Source organism: Macaca nemestrina, chromosome 4, assembly GCF_043159975.1.
Source record: "Macaca nemestrina isolate mMacNem1 chromosome 4, mMacNem.hap1, whole genome shotgun sequence".
Lineage (NCBI taxonomy): Eukaryota > Metazoa > Chordata > Mammalia > Primates > Cercopithecidae > Macaca > Macaca nemestrina.
The window spans coordinates 84,447,309-84,465,457 of NC_092128.1; the positions used below are offsets into that span (position 1 = coordinate 84,447,309).

The window sequence follows — 18,149 nt, forward strand, 5'->3', positions numbered from 1 at the left end:
TATAGGTTGTGAGTTTCTCAAAAGAGGCTGGATCTTGGTCCTCATTTATGGTGACTTCCTAACAGAGCTCCAGAAAAATTATCAGCATTCATCAATATGTGTTGGATGAAAGAATCAATCAATCAGTATTATAAAATTTAAGCTTATGGACCAGGGATTATAAAATCTACCTAGCTAAATTTTCATAAGAAGTTTTCTATACCCTTTGCCAATATCTAGGATTTTAAAAACATTTAGAAAATTAGAATTCCTAAACGTAAGAGATAAAATTTTTATCATCAAGATCTGCACAAGCATGTTAGTTATATTCTCAGGTATTGACTAGAGTGCTTGAGCAGGGTTAAGACACTCTGTCATTAGGAACAGAAATATTAAAAATAATAACATATGAAGAAAATGTATAATAGGGAAAAACTCACAATGTGTAAGCCATACTCCTTTTTTAAAATCTGAAACAAAGTCACAGACCCAGAAATACTTTTACAGTTTGCTACATTATTATTTTGGACTGGGTGCACAGTTTAGTTTCTATTTTTATTTCTAAGTTTTAAAAAAAACTGGGGTTCTCTAACATCTAGAATAACCTTTTGGAGCTGTTTATATGCTTTACAGAGAAATTTGGCTGTAACAGAAAGGCTAACTTACTTTTGGAGAACAAGAGTCTTACGACAGATAAATAGTTTCTACAAGTGCAGCTAGAAGTATATATATATTTTAATACTGAATATTCTTGAGAAATGAAAATGACATGGACTTGATACCTTTGGGGCTATAGAGCCAACAGAATAATGCAGGGAGTTTGTGCTTGTATAATCCTCTTGGAAGATTCCAAAAAAGTAATGACCTAGAATTGAAAGACATGTGTGAAGCACCACAGGAATACTATGAGTGCATGAATACAAGATCCCACTGTTCTAAAGTTCTTGGTGGCGTATGAATGGGGTATACAAAATAAGGAGCTGCTTTCTTTCCAACTAAGAGGAATAAGATCTCTTCCAGGATAGTTTTGAGCTAGCTAGTGGATCTGGCAGTGAATTTACATTTTCTAAATAGATATTTCAGCTTTCGCTGACCCTTTTACCTCTTAGGCTCTTACCTAGCAAAGAAAACCAGCTTATTTTCTCTTTGAAGGTTAGTGTTGTGTGATGTATTTCAGATCTTGCTCCAGATGCAGTTACTCCCATGCTTTGAATACAGTGAATGCTTATCTTTGGTATCTTTAAAACAAAAAGGGTATAGATTCAGGTTTAAAAGGACCTGGATTTAAGCCCTGGCTCTATCATCAATGAACAATTGTGTTTAGATGGTTGGAATAAAAGCAAATTTTATTATAATGTTATCAAGTTTAACTAAAATTATGGGAATGTCTATTTTATAGGTTTGTATAGACTAAATGGAGAATGCATATAAAGAGTCACACACCTAAGGAATGGTAGATTCTTGTTTTTGTTGATATTCTAGAGAAGGTTTTTGTTCATCACTTTGAACATAGAGCAGGAATACAATCTGTGATGGTTAATATTGAGTGTCAACTTGATTGGATTGAAGGATGCACAGTATTGTTCCTGGGTGTGTCTGTGAGGATGCTGCCAAAGGAGATTAACATTTCAGTCAGTGGACTAGAAGAGGCAGACCCACCCTCAATGTTGATGGGCACCCTCTAATCAGCTGCCAGTGTGGCTAGAATAAAGCAGGCAAACATGGAAGGACTAGACTCGCTGAGTCTACCAGCCTCCATCTTTCTCCCATGTTGGACTCTTCCTGCCATCGAACATTGGACTCCAAGTACTTCAGCTTTTGGACTCTTGGACTACACCAGTGGTTTGCCAGGGGCTCTTAGGCCTTCGGCCACAGTCTGAAGGCTCTACTATCAGTTTCACTACTTTTGAGGTTTTGGGAATCAAACTGGCTTCGTTGCTCCTCAGCTTGCAGAGGGTCTATTGTGGGACTTCCCCTTATGATCATGTGAGTCAATTGTCCTTAATAAACTCCCTTTCATGTATACATCTATCCTATTAGTTCTGTTTCTCTAGAGAACCCTAACTAATACACAATCCCCGTAGGAGAGTTCTCTAGAAATGGAGATGAGAAGATCAAGGCTAAATTCTTTCCTTGCATACATGAGAGATACTTGGGTAGCATTTCTGTAGAGCCCGGTAATCACTTGTGATGCTTGGTTTACTCTGACATGAATCTGGAAGCCTGCACTCTCCGTTTTAAAGTGGATGTGAAGTACAGAGATGAATGGTTCTTTTTGAACTGAATGGCTTTAAAGATATCTTTGCACAGGATAAACTCATCAGGAGTGGCAAGTGATAAATGAGGGTTATAAAAATTTAGGAATCTTTTACTTACCCTAATTGATGGCTCTCACAAGAGGATTCATAACTTTTTTGTTAGTTGCTCTTTACTTTCTCCAATGTCTGAAGTCTTAAAACGGCGGAGAGTTTGAGGGGTTTTCGTAAAGTTAATTAATGTTAATTGTGTCGTGAATTACTTTAAGGAGTCTGTTGAGTGATGGACCCAGAGAAGAGGGTCGATACCATTTAATGTTCGATAGGGGATAATGCTGGTCTTTGGCACTGTTTTACGATCATTAGGGCCGTGCTAAAGCTTGTCAGGAACAGCTCTAAAGATCAGTTGCTCATGGCAATTAAAACAATTGAAAATGACCTGGTATTACATTATACATGATGCAACACTGCTCCCAGTATGAACAAACTTTCATTCCATTAGTGATTTTCAATTTCATACCAAGCATTGCAATTTATTTTTCTTAGTTACCTAACTATGGCTGTCTCTGTACTTCTAGCAGGATATTATTAATATTTATCCTATTATCTCATACAACATTTCATGCTTAAAGCACTTTGCAATCTTAACTAATTAATCTTTATATCCTGCCTAAAAGGATGGTAAATACCCTTTTAGAGTCAGGGAAACTGGGTTGAGAGTGGTTAAGAATTGGCCATCAAGAAAATGATCTGTTGGGTTCCACGGACTAGGTTTGGGCCTTTTTTCTCTCCCCTTGCAACTAAAATTAATGAACCTTTGTCTTGAAAGATCATACCCTGAAGTATAAATGGCCTCTTACCCCCTAAGAGAGGTAAATGGAATTATTTTTAATAGAATCTATTCTCTAGGCAAAAAAGACTTTAAAAATTAATCACAAATAAATACAGAGAATAGAAAGAAGTTTAGTGACTTTTTTTTCATGTTAAAACTGTTACCTATTTAGAGGAACTAGTGAACTAAATTTTATTCAAAGTACATAAAGTATATACAAATTTTTCAAAAATGATATGTTTTAGAGATATAATAATAGAAAGAATACCTAATAAATATTAGACAGATATCAGGGATGGTAAGAACATGACTAAGCTATAACAATAAACTGGTAAATTTGATATTTAATTTGCTGATCAGGCAACTGAAGCTTGGAGAGTTTGACTTACTTACGAATACATATTGAACAAAAAAATCAATGCTTAAACTAAAACCCAAGTCTATCTGAATCAGAAGTCCTCAGTTTTTAGGTTACAAAAATACCACTTCCCTGGTAGTGTACAGAAATTAATCTCCAATTTACAAATCCCATACTTGACACAACAATGATCTGTTTTTTTCTAATCCATTGTCATATTAGACTCATTACTAAAGACTACTCTGCATGCCCCAAATATGCTGTCTTTCATTCACCACTCCCACCCCTGTGGGAGTTTGTGCCCCCAACCCAACCAAAACTTCTACCTTCTACCTCCCTGCATCCCTCCCGCTCCTCAAGAGTCATGAAAGAACTCATGCCACAGCCCCTGATCCTACAAGTCTGATTCTTTCCTGTCAAACGAAGCCTTACCCTAATATGAATAAGTGTGATACCTTCTGCCCATACTTTTACTTTTATGGAGAAAGGTGTCCACATTTTAAACAATGGATTTAAATACCATTTTGAAACTAACCTTGTTATGAACTGAAGACACACACATATAACTGTCTTTTTCTTTCAACTTCTTTTTCTTCTTACTCTCCTTCTCCCCATGCCCCAATCCTGTTCCTCATTCTCTTTCTCTTCATCTTCCTTATCACATAGTTCTAAGCTTTTAATGAATGTTGGAATAATAATAAATGTATTTTATATAGTCAGAGATACTAGTCTAAATCAATTTTGTCTGGGTGACTGAAGTGTATTCTAAAATGATTTCATTTTATATCCATTTTGGAAATGCTAAGTTATGTGCGGTGGACATGGAAAGGAATGTATTGATAGTATGGGGTTTGTCATGGGAAACCACTGTGCTAACAATAAATATGTTTACAAGATACATATTTAACCCAAGCAAAAGGGAGATAGCAAAGAAAAACTAATAAATCAATAGAAACTGCTTCTACAGAGGATGATTTCTGTTACCTCAAGAACTCTATTCCACCTGGATTCAGTTATTTAGAAATTATGACAAAACCAAATGATTCTGCAAGATAAAGTGTTGAAAATTTTGAGGTAATGGGAAAAATCCAAATGGATAGGGGAAAATCTAAAGGGATAGGGGGAAACCAGCAAGGTTGGGTAGTATATAGAAACAGTAAAAACACTACATAAGTACATAAATGATCCTTAGGGCTATTAACCAAGGAAGAATTGCAAAGAACAAAAATGTAAGTTAGAGTATCTATATGAAATGCTGTGCATTGTAAGATATGATTAAAATCTTCTATAAAGACTACAAAAATAAATAAAATTCTTGTTCTGATTTTTTTTCCTATTCATCAAAGTTCATTTTGACTACATCTATGAAAGGTCAAAAATAAAAAGTAAGAGGTAAAAAATGTAACCAATAATACAAATGTTTTTAAACATATATTTTACTTATATGCATTAAATTGTACTTTTTCAGTCTTCTCTGTTCTTTTCTGATAATGCAATTCTGTTTGTCTTACTCCTACTATACTCAAATTTTTTTCACCTGTGGAATACTGTTTGCACATTTATTTTTGTGATTTTTTTTAGCAAGAAAGAAGGGAAAGCTGATGAGACATTTTCAACTTTTTTATTCTAAAAAAAATTGGAGAAATTAACGTCTTATTGAGACCTACAATGTGCCTAACCTGTGTGACAAACTCAAAGAAGGATATCAATCAAGTAAGGCTATGGTTAAGCTTGTTAGCCAGCTTCATGCTTATTATCTAATCAAGAGTGACACATGAAAACATAAAACTGTAAAGAATAATTTTGGTAAATAAGTGTCCCAAATGAATAAATATTATAATCAGGGACTGCTGCAGAAATCCTGAAGAGGCAACATTACTTTCAACAGTCATGACACACATACATTTATACTTTAAGTTGAATTTATGAAAAATTCATAACTTAAATGTGTTTTTAGTTTGGTGCCATTGGGGTAGACATCCAACTTTTAGAATCACAGTTTATATACTTTCTGGGAGCAAATATAAACATATTATCATATCCATGTCCATTTAAATGATAAGGAAAGTCGCAGGTCTGATAGGAATGGAAGATATGCAACTTTGGGATTCACATTTACTCTCTCCAGCTCCTAGGCTTGTGCAGCAAGTAGGCACCACAGTATTCTAAAACCTGTGATAGCTACTCCATAGTACAACTTGGGTGAGTCTTGTGTAAAACCAGTGCATTATGGCTGTCTTAGTATTAGAGTAACTACGTCAAAGTGATTTTTCCTATGTTGTGGATATCTAATGATAGTGATAGGAAGTAATGTGAAGAGCGAGAGCTCAGACTGGTTTGTGGTTTAGGTTACTTTTTGGATATTAGTGGATAATATTTGGCATAAGACACTATATTATTGAGCCTGAATTATTAAATCTAATATATAGTACAATATGACTCTGGTTTTTAGTGGAGCTGAGGTTGGATGTTGCTTTCCTGGGGACACTGTTGACATGTTAAAAGACATGTACACATGCCATAGATAATGCTCTTTCAGCGCATCATACAAAGAAGACATTGTTTGAAACTTTTAACACCACCAAAAATCAGGCCAGCTAAAGAAAAAGGAAATAAATCCCAAAAGTCTTCACTTTATTTTTTCAAAATCTTCTAGTTTACATTTTACATCAAATTATTCCTATATTCTATGAGTATCTTCCATTAAAATACATTTTATAATGTATATTAAAATATTAAGCTAATGTTTTCTATAAATGGATTTATATTTGATGTCCTACAATGTACTGAAATACTAACTTTCTTCTGTTAAATATGTTGCTTCTTATAAAGATCTGCTTTTTTTGTAGAAAGAACCAAACAATTTTAAAAATTATGTCACAGAATAGCATGTAAATGACTGAGAATGAACTAGTAGAACTCATCTTCTGAGTGAATTTGGAACTGCCTATTTTTTCCTTCAGCAATACCCAGCAATGCACAAACAGTTCTGTATTAGATTATTTGTCAATGTTATTTTATGAAGAAATTTAATAAAATTTACTACTCTGCAATCCATTGAGCACTTCCTAACTTAATTGTCATATTCTGCATTTCCTGAGATTTACAATTAAAATTGTGATGAGCCAGACATACAAACTATTCCTTTTGTGACAAGACAGGTTATTTGTGTTTTACCAAAATTACCTGAGATTTTCATTTATAAAATAAAAATATATTAAAATCAATTTCACCCATCTATGAGTACCTGTATGTAATATAAATATATGTCTGAATATTTTTTCAACCTAAGTTTCTCTCAATTCCCACCACAAAAAAGATAGTTCAATTTACTATTTATGTCCATGCCAGATCCAGTTAATAAAAAATAATGGCCCTGACATTTTATATTTTCCGAGGATGATCAAATAAGAAATGGTCTCCAGACCAGAGTAAACATTTATTGTGATTAAGAAATGTTTAGTCTTCCTTATATCATTGTCACTAGTCACCAGTATTACTTTCTAAATCTTTAAGAAAACATAAATATATTAATTTAAATTATTATTGTGTCTTTTTTAAAACTTAAGTTTAATTGGTAGAAAGACCAATACAAATATGAGAGACCACATTACAAATATTGCTCTTTGTGTGATAATTAACAGACTTGTAAATAGAAAACAGCATAGGATCAAAAATTAAGATTTTATTTTTATTACATTACCTAAGAACTAAATTTAAGTACTTGAAACAATTTGCCACTGGATTTAAAAATATATAGGATATTCCTTACTGAACAGGGATACAAAAATCCATCTTTCTTTATGCCAATTCCCTTGTTTGTTCTTTCTAGTATCTTGGGTGGCTGCAGTGGGAATGAAGAATCATATTGATTAATGACTTTGTATGTGATTTTATATAGGCATTAAATGAGAGAATCAACTTTAAGAAAACCATTTATTTATTCACTTCACCACACTCTCAGCAACTACTGATTAATTTCCAGATATTGGACTTGATGAAAGGCTGACTAGGAAAATAATAGCCCTGTTAATTGAGAAATTTGAGAAAAGGAGACCATTGGCAGGTAACATTGATAACACCCCAAATTCCATTTGAAAAGTGTCTTGACCGGTTTTGGACTTGCTTGGAAAAGTTCTGAACAAGTTTAAATAGCTCTGTGGTTGATATCTGAATATTTCTTGCTTCCATACCTAATTTCATGGCTTGAAAAATTAACCTCTTTGAGGATCAGCATCCTACACGTGAAATGGAAATAATACCACCAACCTTATAGTATTGGGTGGAAAAACTGTATAGTGTATATATGAAGATACTTTGTCAACTATAGAAAGTTACACAATGAATTACATTGCTGCAAAGACATTTAACTAAAAAAATCCAGAGGGCATTTGTGTAAGTGTAACTTGAGTGTATAGGACTGTAGATTTATACATTGCAGTTTAAAAAAAAAAAGAATTTTAATAAAAATCTTAGAAGCAAATGACCTTTCCTAGCGCATCAAAAAGACAATTTGCCGTGATCAAGTGGTCTTTATTCCAGGGATGCAAGGATGGTTTGACATATGCAAATCAATAAATGTAATCCACTGCATAAACAGAACTAAGAACAAAAACCATATTATCATCTCAATAGATGCAGAGAAAATATTTGATAAAATCCAACATTGCTTCATGATAAAACCCTCAACAGGCTAGGCATAGAGAGAACATACCTCAGAATAATGAGAGTCATCTCTGACAAACCCACAGCCAACATCACACTGAATGGGGAAAAATTGAAAGCATTTCCTCTAAGAACAGGAACAAGGCAAAATGGGAGTAAAGATTTACAAATTATGCCTCTGACAAAGGATTAATTCTGACAATCTATAAGGAACTGAAACAACTCAACAAGAAAAGCAAACAACCCCATTAAAACCTGGGCAAAGCACATGAACAAGTGTTTCTATAAAGAAGAAATACAAGCTGCCAAAAAACACATGAAAAAAATTCTGAACATCACTAATTATCAGAGAAATGCAAATTAAAACCACAATGAGATACCATCTTACAACATTCAGGATGGCTTTTACTAAAAAGTCAAAAAACAACAGATCTTGGCATGAATGCAAAGAAAGTGAATGCTCATATGCTGTTGGTAGGAATGTAAATTAGCTCAACCTCTATGAGATAAAGTATGGCGATATCTCAAAGAACTAAAAAGAGAACTACCGTTTGACCCAATAATCCCCATACTGGGTATCTACCCAGAGGAAAATAAATCATTATATCAGAAGACACCAGAATTTGTATGCTTAGTGTGGTACTATTTACAATTGCAAAGTAATGGACCCAACCTAAGTGTCCACCAATAGCTGATTGGATAAGGAAAGTTTGGTATATATACTTTATGGAATAGTATACAGCCATAAAAAGGCTGAAATTATGTCTTTTGCAGCAACATAAATGGAGCTGGAGGTCATTGTCCTAAGTGAACTAACACAGACACAGAAAATCAAATATTCCATGTTCTCGTTTACAAGTGGAAGCTAAACAAAGGGTACATATGGACATAAACTTGGGGAAAACAGAATCTGGGGACTCCAAATCAGGGAGGGAGGGAGGGGTGTGATGGTTGAAAAATTACCTACGGGGCACAATATTCAATATTCAGGTGATGGGTAGACCAGAAGTCCATCCCCCACGACTTCTCATGTAATACCCATGTAACAAAAAATGACACATACCCTCGGCATCTAAAATTTAAAAAATAAAATAAAATAAACAAAATACACAGAACAACTAACACAGAGTAGTGAGTCAATAAAGCTTAATCATTTGACTAGGGAGCAAAGATAAAAGACCAGTATACTCCAGGGGACGTCATACACAATCACAGGATATTACAGATGTCTTTTATTAAACAAAAATTTATAAGATTTGTATCTATTTTCTCTGTTAATGACCAATTCTACTTTGTTTACACAGTTAGCTATCATCCATTGAAATGAAACCAATATGAAGTATTAGTAAGGTAATAAAAATATTTAAGCTAAAATAAAAGGAGTCAGATGAAAAAAAAAAAAAAAAAAAAAAAAAAAAAAGGTGGTGGTGGGGGAAGGCAATGCCCAAGATTTGAAAGAGAAATAGGACAGTGCAATCACAGAAGCCAGAGACACCAAGCCTAATAGATGCTAGGTCCATGATAGAAAAACCACACACCTCATTGACCAATACACAGGTGCTTCGTTATATTCAAGAGGATGTTTTCAGCAAATAATCATGAAGATTAAGCAGTACAGATGAAATAAGAGGTGTTGTCTTTACCAAGTCTCACTCCTTTATCTCTAAAGCCAATCACACGCCAAATCCAATTATTTCTGTCTGCACAAATATCTCTTTAAATTCCTCCTCACTTTCATCACCACTACTATGAGAAGTTGAGGGAATGATATTCTAATAGAACCTTCCTAATTTCTCAGACCACAAACTTGGAGAGCCAAATCCCTAAGAGAGAATAAAGAGGGCATATGGAACTCGATGACGAGAGGATTTTACTCCAGGCCTATTAGTTTGCTCTGACTGTCATAATGAGATACCACAGGTTGGGTGGCTTAAACAGCAGAAATTAATTTTCTCACTCTTCTGGAGGCTAGAAATCCAAGATCAAGGTGCCATCAGGTTTGGTTTCTGAAGATGCCTCTCTTCTTGGCTTATAGATGACCACCTTCTTGCTGTATCCTCACGTAGTCTTTCCTTTGACCATACATAATAAAAGCATCTGTGCTGTCTCTTCCTCTTCTTATAAGGACAGTGGTCCTATTAGATTGGGGTCTCCTTTTATTACCTCACTTTGCCTTAATTTCTTCCCTAAAGCATCTTCAAATATAGTCACATTGAGGGTTAGGGCTTAATTTTCCATGCTTTTATTTTTATGACATGATGCTTCTGTTAATACTGTTTCTTCAGCTGCAATGTCTTGTCTCTCAAGGCTCACTTCTAATTTCCAGGGTTTCTGTGACAGGGGGAAGAAATCATTCCCAAAATTCCTTAAGTTAGTTGCTGACTTGTCTGTCTTTATCAAATATTCTGAGCTTGTTAAGGCAAAGAATGTTTGTTCATATTTTACCTAACATAGCCAAAACAACAAAGGTGAAGCCCTTTCATATAGTAAGTGCTCAGTAATCTCTCTATCAATAAATGAACATACTGTGAGAAAATGAGAGAGGTTATGTAGAAGGGTTCTTAAAAATGTGTGTTAGGCAAAGAAAGGTGAAAAATAGAGTATGTCCTAAACAAGTACAAAAGCAATTATTTTTCTCAAAAAGGAGAAACTATCTTCATTTTATAAAAAGAAGCTAAGAATATGCTTCCTCTGACCACCTAGATGAAATGGCCACATAAATGGCAGACAATGCAAATCTAATTTACTAGGCATTACAAAATACAGTTTGACTGGAAAGGATGCATATGTCATTTTCCTGGTGTAACAACAAGAAAAACTACCAAAGAGGTGGATATGAGCAGAAACAATTAAAATATGCCCTTTATAACATATAAAGTAAAAAGAAAAAAATCCCTGTACCTCACTTCATAACCTAAGGAAGAGCAGAAAAGTGTCCATGGAAAAATGGTCTCTTGTAGTAAAAAAAAGTCTTGTTCAGAGTTCACACTGAGTATCTTTTCATTAGAAATTATATAGCAGCACAATTAAAATGAAATACTAATTGTAACAAGAAACGACGGTGACTGCAGAACATAACTCAGCCTTAATAGATTTTCTAATGCCTTTCTTTATACCAAAGGGGAGTACCCCTTTAGCCAATAAAGTAAATTTTCTGATCTCCAAATGGATACTTTATCCTCATTCAGGCTGATATTGCAGCGACATCATGAATTTCTCAGACAGCTTTGTGAATCAGCAGAGTATTTCAGAGGGGAACACTGACTGCTAAAAGCAAAGACATTTTTTAAAAAGCCTTTAAATAAGTAGATGAAACATTTCATTTTGGGTCAAGGATGCATTTACTCCAGCAACCTGGAAGAGCAGAGAGGGCCGAATCAGTTGGGAAGAAATAGAATAATGTTACTGTATCAGCCAAACCTCAAATTATATAGTTTTGCAGGTCAAACATTTTTGACTTTTCCTTTTTTGCATCCATGTCTATAATTCTTATTTTCAAAAAGCTTAAGTATTTACATTTGATGAAATATCGCCCTATATTTCTAAAGTATCTTTGAAAAGCCATTAACTAATTTGCTCATAATAAACTTTGAGATCTAGAAGAAACTGGTTTTCTTTCTAGTTAAATAATCTGTTGAAAAGAAAAAGAAGACAAGAAAAATGGAAGCATCCTGATGCACCCACTTAGCAAATGTTCCGAGTGCCACCATGTGCCAACTTTGTGTTAGGTGCTAGGAATACTGAAGTAGGAAGACAAAGTCCTTTTCCTCACTTCTGGTTATACTAAAGAACAGTGACTCCTACCATAGATGGTGATCAAAGGTCAAGTTAACTGGACCCGAGATGGGGATTATGAGTGTTTATGAATGATAAAATTGAGGTTTAAGCTTAACTCAGTCTTATATTGCTTAATATAGACATAGATTTTAATAAAAAGTTGCATATATTTTACTTTCTGTTCTTTATTGATGTAAATATATCTTAGCTTAGAAATTCTAAGCAGATCAGGCAATACCTTTAAAATGTTATATTGCCCACAGAATAGGGTTGAGAGTATAGCATAGGATATTTATAAAAATGTATAATGCTGAAACTATGTGTGTTCAGAAAAAAAAACATTTTCTTACACAAAATAATACTTATATATTACTGACAAATTTGTTTTGTTTTTCCTTCCTCCCTCCCTTCCTCGTTTCCCACTTTCCCTCCTTCCCACTTTCCCGCCTTCCTTCTTTTCTTCTTTTTTTCTATATCTAGTGTATTCTTCAGTTTTTATATACAGATGCTCCATGATGGGTCACATCCAAACTTACCATAAAGTCAAAATATTGTAAGTCATACTATCACAAGTCAGAAACCATCTGCATGTGTATTCTTGTGTCTAGTCACTTGTGTGGGAATGGAGGAGGAAGGAGGGAAAAAGGAGGAGAGGTGTATCTGGTGTGGATAGTTTAAATTCCAGATTTCCCCTCAAGAGGAAATTTTGGTCTTCAAATTATAATTCTGTGGTTTTCCTGTTGTCTGCTGACAAGTTTTTAACTAATGTAAAATCAAGCGATTTTATGCTACAGAAAGTTTATTCCTAAGACATGTGTCTCCATCTAATCTTATTTCATAGTTGTTATATCTATGTATCAAATGTATTATTATGTATGTTTTCAACTCACATTTATTCTTAAATATATTTAGCCTTATCCCAAACAATAATAAATTGAAGTCACAGTTTGGTATTACGTATGTATGTGTGAGATACACACACAGAGAGATTCCATTAAACAATAAAATTAATATATAGTCATAAATATGTGTTACTTGAGTCAGGGATCAACAAACTTTTTCTGTAAAGAGCCTGGCAATAAATGATTTAGGGTTTTTTAAGACCCAGAGTAGTTTATGTCACAGCTACTCAACTCTGCTGTTCTAGTACAACAGCCACAGACAAATAAATGGATGGGCATGGTTGTGTTCCAATAAAACTTTATTTATAAAAACAGGCTAGATGTGGCCCATGGGCTATATATTTTAGATCCATGATCTAGATATATCCCACATCACCAATGATAGACATATCATTCTTTGTGAAATAATGCTTTAATATAATTTTGTGAGTTATGATGCTAATGTATATCCAGCCCTTTTGTACTTCTTAGATAGTATTCCTGACCCCAAAAGTATGGTGGGTTTCTGTCAAGATCTGCACAACAATGATTTTTATTATTATCATTGATAAACCATCTAAGTTATAAGTAAAATATTTCAAGTTTAGAAAAAAAACTGTTGGGCTGGATGTGGTGGGTCACACCTGTAATCCCAGCACTTTGGGAGGCCTAGGCCAGTGGATCACCTGAGGTCAGGAGTTCAAGACCACCCTGGCCAACAGAGTGAAACCCTGTCTCTGCAAAGATACAAACCTATGCTGGTATTCCCGCTTAGAAAAGAATAACACACACTTTGCTGATTAGCATTTTAAGTCTTCCAAGTGTTCTTGGTGGCAGGTTGAAAAAAAGTGATATGAGTTAGCAGGCTTAAAAATCTTAAAGTACAAAAATTTTTATAATACACTCACATTTATTACTTCAGTAATAAAATGTGTATGTCAACTACATATCATATCTTTATTATTAAAATGTAAGTTCATTAAGGGAGAGGACCTTGAATATTTATTCTTGTTTACCATGCTTTTCTGCATACAATAATATGCTAATAATTATTTATTAAATGAAGAGTGATAGATGAATAATTAAGAAATAAGAAAATAGAGCAAGTACAAAATTAGAGGAAAAGAAATAGTTAAGTAAATAGCATGTTAATTTATTTGCAGAAGTAGTATTTCTTGTTAAGATATAAAAATCAGCTATGGCATTACAGATGGACTGTAAGTACATAAAAGGCAATAGATTGTTGAATTAGATAGCAAAATATACATAGTAGATAATATGCATTCTTATAAAAATAAGTAACATCTAACAGGAGACTTCTTATAAATAATTTGATGCAATTTGAACAAACTTTAATTTTCAATAGAATAAGAATGTTTGAAAAATGAAGAATGTTGAAGCTTTACTGTTCTTTTAATTCATTTTTTTAACATGGCATGTAATGTTATTAAATTAACTAATATCTTATTCTTTTCTCTGTAGCAAGAATTAAATTTGAAAGACCATTTGAAGAAGCACAGTATTTATCCAACCAACATTAAAATGTCACTCTGGGAGATTATTTCAAATTACTTTTATAGTTTTGAATGATTTTTAATATTATCATTGATAAACCATCTAAGTTATAAGTAAAATATTTCAAGTTCAGAAAAAAGACTGTTGGGCCGGGTGTGGTGGCTCACGCCTGTAATCCCAGCACTTTGGGAGGCCGAGGCGGGTGGATCACTTGAGGTCAGGAGTTCAAGACCACCCTGGCCAACATAGTGAAACCTCGTCTCTACAAAGATACACAAGTTGGCCGGGCATATTGGTGGGTGCCTGTAATCCCAGATATTCAGGAGGCTGAGGCAGGAGAATGGCTTGAACCCGGGAGACGGAGGTTGTAGTGAGCTGAGATCACGCCACTGCACTTCAGCCTGGGAGACAGAGCAAGACTCCATGTCAAAAAAAAAAAAAAAAAAAGACTGTTGAAGATTTTATGTCATTTTTCACAATTCACTCAAGGTTCTTACTACTCTAAAACTGCTTTTACAGTTTGTTAGGCAACTAACATACCATTTAAAATAGATTGAACTCTCTATTTACTCAATATACCATATCAGTTTCAAATGGTTATGAGTAGTGGTTTAAAAAAGTACCATACTTTAAAAGTAGCTTTGATAAATATTTACAAGACTGGCTCTAATGCATCTGACAGATACTTCCATTAAAGGATATATATTTGTGTGGGGTGGTTTTATCTGAGGAAAAAAGCTTACACTAAAAATAAGATAGATAATATATTGACAAAGACATTAGAACAGATTGCCTTCTACAGTTTAATATCATATTTGATGTTTAAAGAGTTGACTCTCATTTAGCTCAAAGTTACAAAATATCACTTGGACTAAGTGGCTAGAAAATAGAGCATCAGAAATAGTAATCATCTTCATTATCTAGAAAATACAGAAATGCCAAAAACTTATACACATTAAATCACAAAATATTGTGTCTAAGATTTAAAATAGCAATAGCAATAATTTAAAAATATTCTAATGAGGAAATATATCACTATTCTTATTAGTGAAATAGTTCTAATTTATCTACCATTATGAAAACATATATGGGAGATAAATTATAAGTATATGCATATACATAATCACTATAATTATTTCAAGACTTTTGAGCAGAAGTATCTGTTTTAAGTAAGCTATATATTCCTATTAATTCACTGGGCAGTGCAATTACAGGGAATTTTCTTCGTTTTTGTTTATCGATCTTTTCTAAGTATGCTGCACAGAAAATCCATTACTATATAAGAAAATTATTTATATTTAAATACACACAATATAAAGAAGTTTCACTGGCAACTTTTTAAAAACCTTGTTTTTTAAACATTATTAACTATATCTAGTTATGTTTTTATATTACAGTTACTAAATACATGACTGAAGTATTAGTAATAACATTTATATATTCATTTTTGTCAGTAACACTTTAAAATATCCTCAAATCTAAAATGTATGCTTATTAGAATTAAACATCTAAATATTATATAATTACTGACATACAATTTTCCTTAAAAAATCAGCTTATCTAAGTTAAATAACAGGCAACCAGAATCCAAAAGTATTACTAGGCAGGTGGTGAATACTAATAAAGTTTTTAAAAAGATCTTTACTAAAAAGCTCAACTGGGTGATACTTGAAGAGTAAGCTGGTTGGATTTGAACCTAGGACCTACATGTGCAAAATCCACTTATAGATGTTCAGAGTTCAGCTGTGCAGCTGAATGTTTAAGTTAAAGGATAAACTCATTTCCAAGTTGTTGCATTGCTATTTGTTTTAAGTTTGCATTTGCAAAAACTCTTAAGTAAACAGTTTAAATGTCTTTGTTAGCTATACCTTATGTTAGATGACACCTGGACTTTAAAAATAAAGATTTAATTAGAAAAATGTGTGATGTACTTGGGACAGAAAATGAAAAAACAAACTAACAACAACAACAACAACAAAAAAACAGGCCTTAGCTTCTGGGTAGCCCCAGGCCCTTGCAAGATTAGCTGTACATCCTTGGGTAGGCCATTTTATCACCCTGGGTCTCCATTTCCTCATCTGTAAAGTGAGACATTTGGATTTCATACTAAAATTGTTTCATTAGAAAATTCAATAATTTGATAAATTATAACAGTTTGTCACTGAAAAATGTTCCTCTACCAGTAACATAAAAACATTGAAGTTACTCTGAAAACCTTGCCTCAGAAACCTGTTTCTACTTTTTGGAAATTAGGATGCACACTCTAGATGGTCATTTTCAGATGACATGTTAACTTGAATGAGAAGAAAAATATCCTTGAAGATGTATGCAATTATTTTATCAAACGTCCTATTTTCATTCTTGATAAAGGCAAATCCAACTATAGTAAGTCATCTGCCCAGGCTCGTGAGTCATTGGTGAACACGTGATTACGGTTTCTCATTCATCTTATGCCATTGCTTTCTCCAACACTTCAGACTGGATTAGAAAGGGTGAATTTAACAAGAACGTGTAAAATAAAATAATAAATCTTTATAACAAGAAAAAGTTTGTGTTAAGTATGTGACAAACAATATTTATAACTTTAGCTAAGGCCAAACCTGTATAAGTATAAAATATCAAGCAGCTTTTGTCATAAAGTTTCTACGATTTGGAGGATTTTAAAAATCACATCTTAAGAATTTGACAACAAATGTTTTGTTTATTTTCAAGCTGTTACTAATTACTAGAATTTTTGCTTATGTATTCAAATCAAGTCCTCCTCTAAAAAATCTACCAAAGAAAGTTGGAATACATACATCAGAAAACTATCTTTTTCTTGAAGATTTGTACTTTTTCATTATATAGTACTGTTCATTGTCAAGCATAGAAAGTAAAGAAGTGTTTAAGAAGAAAAAATTCAATTAATTTTTCTACTACCATTTTTGTAAATATTTTCCCATCCTTTAGAAACATATTTGAATAGTATGCCTTCTGAAATAAAGCATATGTACACATTATTAAATGAAAACATTTGCATCATACCGTGCTTATCATTTTATAGCTTGTGTTTATATTTATAGCATTTTTCATAATATTTGATAGCCTTTAATTATATATTAAATATTAAAAATAAGCTATATAACACCTCTTGTTCATTAAATGTTTATGATATGCATTTAGTGAATCATGTTAAAGACATATTTTTATATGTCTTTATATATATATATACACACACACACACATATTTTTTTCTTACTCATCTAAACAATCTGTTTTATACTTCAGGGATCTAAAGCTTTGAATTGACTTGCTGAAGGTCAAAGTCATAAGATGATGAAGTTTGAGTTCAAACCTATGTTTATCTTCAGAGTCAACATTCTAAAGCCATCTTTACATTACCTCCATTTTTAAAACATGACTCCACAGTTTTCTACCATATAAATTTTAAAATCTAACTAATTTCCACTTTTGGATATTTAGCTTATCTCCTTATTTCTTTTACTTGCCTCACAATGCTTTTAAAAACATTTTATGCATAAATTATTATGTCAATCACTGATATTTTCTAAGAATGCATTTCTATGGCAGGCATACATTTGCAGTTACTCATATGTAATTGTCTACCAATTTGCACTTCCACAAATGATTTTATGTTTCAGAATTCTGAATGATGCTTTCCCATTACCTGAAAACTTGTGACTATATAGGTCAATAGTTTTTAAAATTAGACAAAACTATACAACAAGCAACTTTGAAATATTATAGTGTCAAAGTCATAGGTTTATACTCATAAATCAAAAGGAAAGATTTAACTACCACAGAGGAGTATGCCGTTTTCTATGGACAATTTAATTCTGGCTATTTGGCATGGATGCATTAACACATTCTTCAATTATGCATGAATA

The 18,149-nt window shown here is 33.1% G+C and overlaps 1 long non-coding RNA gene across 3 annotated transcripts in view; it reads left to right on the forward strand.

Moving 5' to 3' along the window:
• Nucleotides 1-18,149, forward strand: part of LOC105475609 (uncharacterized) — a 765,655-nt gene that overhangs the window by 615,284 nt on the left and 132,222 nt on the right. For 2 of the 3 annotated variants that reach the window (XR_011622190.1, XR_011622192.1), the window contains 2 exons: nucleotides 12,347-12,419; nucleotides 14,230-15,585. The exons of the other annotated variant lie outside the window; for it this stretch is intronic. This is a non-coding gene — a long non-coding RNA (uncharacterized lncRNA). Of the gene's footprint in view, nucleotides 1-12,346; nucleotides 12,420-14,229; nucleotides 15,586-18,149 lie in introns of those variants that run through there. 3 annotated transcript variants of the gene reach the window in all.